Source organism: Hydra vulgaris, chromosome 10 (genome assembly GCF_038396675.1).
Source record: "Hydra vulgaris chromosome 10, alternate assembly HydraT2T_AEP".
Taxonomy (NCBI): Eukaryota; Metazoa; Cnidaria; class Hydrozoa; order Anthoathecata; family Hydridae; genus Hydra; species Hydra vulgaris.
In genome coordinates this window covers 14,776,895-14,782,500 of record NC_088929.1, presented here as the reverse complement: position 1 = coordinate 14,782,500, position 5,606 = coordinate 14,776,895, and the positions used below count along the sequence as shown (strand labels likewise).

Sequence of the window (5,606 nt, the reverse complement as noted above, 5' to 3'; positions counted from 1 at the left end):
ACAATTTTAAAAAATACTCTTTTTTGGATTTAAAATGAAACTTGCATCTAAAAATATCTATAATCAAATCCGTGGAGCTGAGGAGCTGATTTTATTAGATCTACGCGGTTGAGGAGCCTTGTCATTAAGTCCGTGACTGTAACCTTTTTTTAAGATATTCATTGTTTAAAGTCCTTGTTCATGTACTACTTTGATACCTTTAAAAGCATCGCATAAAAAAAAAAAGCATTTCAAAATAAACTTTTGTTAAACTCACACTTGGAATAAATAAACTTTAAAAAATCTTGTATTTTTATCATTCGATTTCCCATAACCTTAGAACTGTAAATATTTATTACTATGTGATCAGTTAAAAAGGAGTTAAGATAGAATAGAATCAGTATTTATAGTAGAAGTATACCATATTAATGTGTTAGAAAATCAGTGATGGAGAAGATCTTTTTTTTACTCCGAATCTTCATCTTAACATGCTGCTTAGTTGTGCAAATACTTAAACGTGATTCAAAGCAAACATAAAAGTCATTATTTCTAATACAAAACGCTAAATGCTCCCCAGTGGCTTGTAAAACGTGTTTCAAAACAAACGCATAAATTTCAAATACAAAACGCTAGTTAGTCTTTAAAGATTGTAATTAAATTTATTATTCAAGAAATTTTGGATAACATTTAGTTCTCCACGTATTGACAAGTTAAGTAAGTTTCAAAATATTCTTACTATTTTCTTTGGCCCCAAGACTAATTTCTTTGTACTAATATTTTTAATTTTTTTTTAATTTAGAATCGCCGAAACATTGTTTTAATCATGGCTGGTTCAGTGTGGAAATATTTTTTAAAAGAGAAAGCAGGCAAGCAAACCAAGTGTTTGAAATGTCTAAATAAATTATTAAGTTGTAAGAGCTCGTCAACCAGTGGATTAATAAGACATTTGCAACATGTTCATAACATTAATATCAAGAAAAGAAACTTAAATGACAATCAAATTGCTGGTTCAAGTAACTATGAGACAATCCCTGCAAAAGCGAGTAAGTCTCTCGCATCATTTTTTTCTAAGAAACAGTCCTTAGCAGAGATAGTGGCCAGACTTGCGGCCGTTGATGGATTTTCAAATCATGAAATATGCAAAAGAGTCAAGCATTAAGTGAAAAACAATATCATCTTCCAAAAAGGTAAAAACAATGTGATGAAACTAATTCATGAATATTGTGCAACGGCAAATAAAAAAAAGGTGGAAAATTTAGTCTAATGTTTGATGAATGGACAATTCTACGCAATCGAAAATATTCGAATATCAGTATTCATTTCAATAAGTTCAATAAGGCATTTCAATAAGTTCAATAAGGCACACTTGGCTGTAATCGACGATATTTATAAAAGAAATGATATTCCAGTGATAACTCCTGCTAATCTGAAAATGATAATCTAACCGATTTTGAACCGCAAATATGTGAAAAATAAGATATAAATGCGGCTTTACAAATGATTAGAAAAATAGTTAAGTTTTTTAAACATTCGTCTAAAAAAAATTCCATTTTACAAGACTATGTAAAAGTAGAGCACAGAATTGAACTTAATTTACTCAAACGTGATTCAAATTTGCTAACAGCTGATGCTATTTTAAATTTTTTGTTTGATTCCCTGCGTAACAACAATGATGCAATTTCAGAGGAGATTTTGCTAGCTCTGTCTCTTTGCGTTAAAGAGCGAAGAAATCAAGATCTTATGACTTTGATTAAATACATCCAAACGCGCGATTTACATTCAACTGGTACTCCTGAGCTACCTTCATCTTCAAAATCTGCAATTATTCGTTATGCAAATGACTTATTTAATAAATTATTTAGTGAAGATGTCGGTATTGGAATTGAAAGTGAATCCTCTAAAGAAAATAATTGCTTAACAGTTACAAATATTAAAGACAAATTGGCAATAGCTATAAATGCAGCATACAAACCTAAAAAGTGTGTTATAACTAAAGTTTTTAATAAAGACCTCAAAAAAGAATTTTAAATGTATGAGAATACTGGAAATATTACAAATAATTTAAAAAAGCTGCTTGATGCCTTAACTTGCATAGAGCCAACCTCAATAGAAAGCGAGAGAGTATTTTGATTGTCGTCTAGTTTTTGCTCAAAACGAAGATCATCACTTAGTGACTCATCTCTAGACTGCCTCACAATTTTAAAAAGTTATTTCCTAACCAAATAAGTTTAAAATATGTTTTGTTCAAGTAAAATTAATTTTCCTCAATATATGTATTACATATGTTATATATGTATATATTAATATATGTATTCTTTGATTCTTTCTTATAGCTTATGCTCAAGAAAAGCTCCATAAACCGAATCCGGTTATTGAGAACAGTAATCCCATAGTAAAAATTGTTCTGATTTAGATTTGTTGATACTGTAAAGTGCAAGAGATAAAATAAATAATCTTCTAAAATCTGCACTCTTATATCAAATAAATGCAGATAGTTTAGCAGTGGATTTAAAAAAGATAGTAAAATCACTTTAAAATAGTTTTAGTATCGAACACATAAAATGAAATACATTTGAGTTAATAGTTATTGTTCTTCTTCTTTGTATTTTCCACTAGTGTGTCACGTAAGCTTTTAATTATATATATATTTTATCGTTAACCTTCGTACCTGGTATTTATCATCTCGCATGACTGGCTTTTAGCCCTTTTCAAATATGGAGACCTAACACTCTCCTAACAACACTCCTTTTCCCCGGTTAGGGAGCTGGATCGAGAACAGAAACAATTTTTCTGCATTAATTGTTGCATTAGTTGAGGAAAAGATGAGTGGAGCTTAAAGAATCTTAAAAGAGTGATTGTGGGGCAAATTTTTTTGTTAGATTTGAAAGAACACATACAGAGACTCGGTATAGTTAAGGCGAGTTACAAAATGTTCGAATTCTTTTATTTGGAATTAGCATGGTTTTTTCAGCTTATTGTGTCCTAACAAGAGCTTTTTTTATTTTTTTTATTTTTCTTCGCTGTTTATATAAAAATAAAATAATAAAATTGAAAACAATGAAACTTTTACGTTACACAAAGAATGTATATAAAACAGACAGGGGCACAAAGAAGATACGGATGACTGGTGTTACCACAATCTTTTCATAGAGTCCCTTAAAGCCTTAGAGCTTTAAAATGGTATAATTTTTTTTGCTTCAGGTTTTTTTAATATTTAAAGAAACTCTTCTTTTTTTATATAAATTTCAAAATTTCTTATTTCTATCAATTTTCACAAAAAATACTAGATCTACGTCCAAGAAAGAGCTTATAATTAAGAAAAATTGCCAACAAACAATCAGAACAGATCATATTGTTAAACAATAATATTCATTTCACCTAAAAATCGTATTTATTTAAAATCTTATTAAAATTTGGACAAGCGATTGTGATTTTAAGAAGATTTTTTTTAAAAAAAAAGAATCTTCGGTCTGGGTTTTTTCGCTGTAAACATTTATATTTTATGATACCACGAAATTTATAATTTTAATCTTTTTCATTTTTTTTCACAGAATTCACAGAAATGATCATTTAACGGAAATATGTCGTAGTCAACAAAATATCATACAGACGCAATAATATTTAAAAGTTGCCTTAACTACACCGAGGAATGACTTCATAAGTGTTCTAAAGGGCAACTTTTTTTTTTTTTCTGGGCTTGAAAAAATGACTTTGGTTTTTTTGCCCAAAAATATTCTAAAAACATTTTATTACAAAAGCAAAAAAATTGTAACGTAGAGTGAAAAAACATTGAAAAAACAAAAAACATTAACGTATTTATATATTTGTTATTATTAGTCTCATCTTAAAAGTTAAGAAACTTAAATTTATAATTTTATTCATTTATTATGACATCTTATGCAATTTCAACTAAAATATTTCACTAAATTTAAAACAATTAATTCCACAGATTATAAATTTAAAACAGTTACTCTCACAGATTATAAATTATGCCATAAAACCTTTTTTTATTACTTTTGTAATTATAAACTAAATTGGAGGGTCGAGTAATCACCTGCAATTAAACTAAATTCGAGGGTTTAGTAATCACTTCAAATATAGAACAAAAGTTTGTAGTAAATCGTAAAAATTAAATTAAATAGAACAAACTAGAACAAACGGGTATGAGTATCTTTAAACGGAAAGAAACCAAGCGCAATTTTTAACTAAATTAAGTTATTGGTGCTATCTTGTTGAGAATTGTCAAATTTATATAGTAATAAAAATCTGCTTTAACTATAGTGTTGTCAATAAGCAGAAAGAGATCAAGAAACAAAGTGAAATGCTGTATCCAGTATACTGTAACAAAAAGAAAGAAAACCATTTTCTCAAAATGGCGTTTTTAGGGCAATTTTGCTCTAGCCACTGTGCCTCATTTTATTTATTTAAGCATATACATATATATATATATATATATATATATATATATATATATATATATATATATATATATATATATATATATATATATATATATATATATATATATTTATATATATGCTTAAATAAATAAAATGTTTAATTCGTAAAATTTGCAAAAAATAAAAGTTGCCAGAAGTACTGTAAAAGGATCAAACGATGGAAAGAAACAGGCATCTTTGAAGACTAAAAAAAATCTGGTAGACCACAGAATACAACAAAAGCAGGAGATAATAGTATAATATTGATGAGTAAAATAAATTGAAGACTTACGGCCCCGTAAATAATTTAAGGCTTTAATAGGAGTCATTCAAAATCTATTTCATTAACCACTACGAAATGACGTCTTAGACAAGCAGGACTTTCTGGCCGTATAGCGGTCAGGAAACCGTTGCTACGGATTGGAAATAAAAAGAAAAGGTTACAATGGGCTATAGACCACCAAAATTAGACAGAAGGAGACTGGGGAAAAGTACTATGGACCGACGAGTCCAAATTTGAACTGTTTGGGCAAAGACGTAGAATTTACATCAGAAGAACAACAAAAGAAAAAATGATCCCAGAGTGTTTAGTGCCGACAATCAAGCATGGTGGTGGGTCAGTTATGGTATGGGGATGTTTTTCTTCAGCTGGTGTTGGTGACCTAGTTAAAATTGAGGGTATTATGAAAAAAGAACAATATAAAACAATTCTAGAAAACAATGCTATACCTTCTGGCTTAAGAACTATTGATCGTGATTTTGTTTTTATTCAGGGCAATAACCATAAACACACCTCAAAATTATGTAAGAACTATATAAAGGAACAAGAGGATAATAGTGTCCTCAAAAACATGACCTGGCCGGCCCAATCACCAGATTTGAACCCAATAGAGTTACTGTGGGAAGAATTAAACTGAAAGGTCAGGCAAAAATGCCCAACATCCAATGAGCACCTGTGGCAGATATTAGAAGAATCCTGGTTATCAATTACACCTGAAATAATAAATAAATTAATAAATAGGATACCACAGATCGCAAAAAAAGTGATAAAAACTCGTGGGTTATTTTTTGACGAAAAGACAGTTTAATAATAATAGTGTTGTTAGTTTTTTTTATTTCATTTTTTTTCTTTTTTTTTTTCATAAATAGTAACTCTATGTATCTTTTATAAAATAAATATGTTTGAAT

At 28.8% G+C, this 5,606-nt stretch overlaps 1 protein-coding gene across 1 annotated transcript in view; it reads left to right on the top strand.

Moving 5' to 3' along the window:
• The window catches only part of LOC100198723 (transcriptional adapter 2-alpha), a 57,373-nt gene extending 55,084 nt beyond the window's left edge, over nucleotides 1–2,289 (top strand). Inside the window, exons 17-18 of the mRNA XM_065807331.1 lie at nucleotides 1–693; nucleotides 779–2,289. The exon at nucleotides 1–693 is cut by the window's left edge and continues 251 nt beyond it. The gene's annotated coding sequence lies outside the window, so the exon portion shown is untranslated. The remainder of the gene's footprint in view (nucleotides 694–778) is intronic.
• The last annotated feature ends 3,317 nt before the right edge of the window (nucleotides 2,290–5,606 follow it).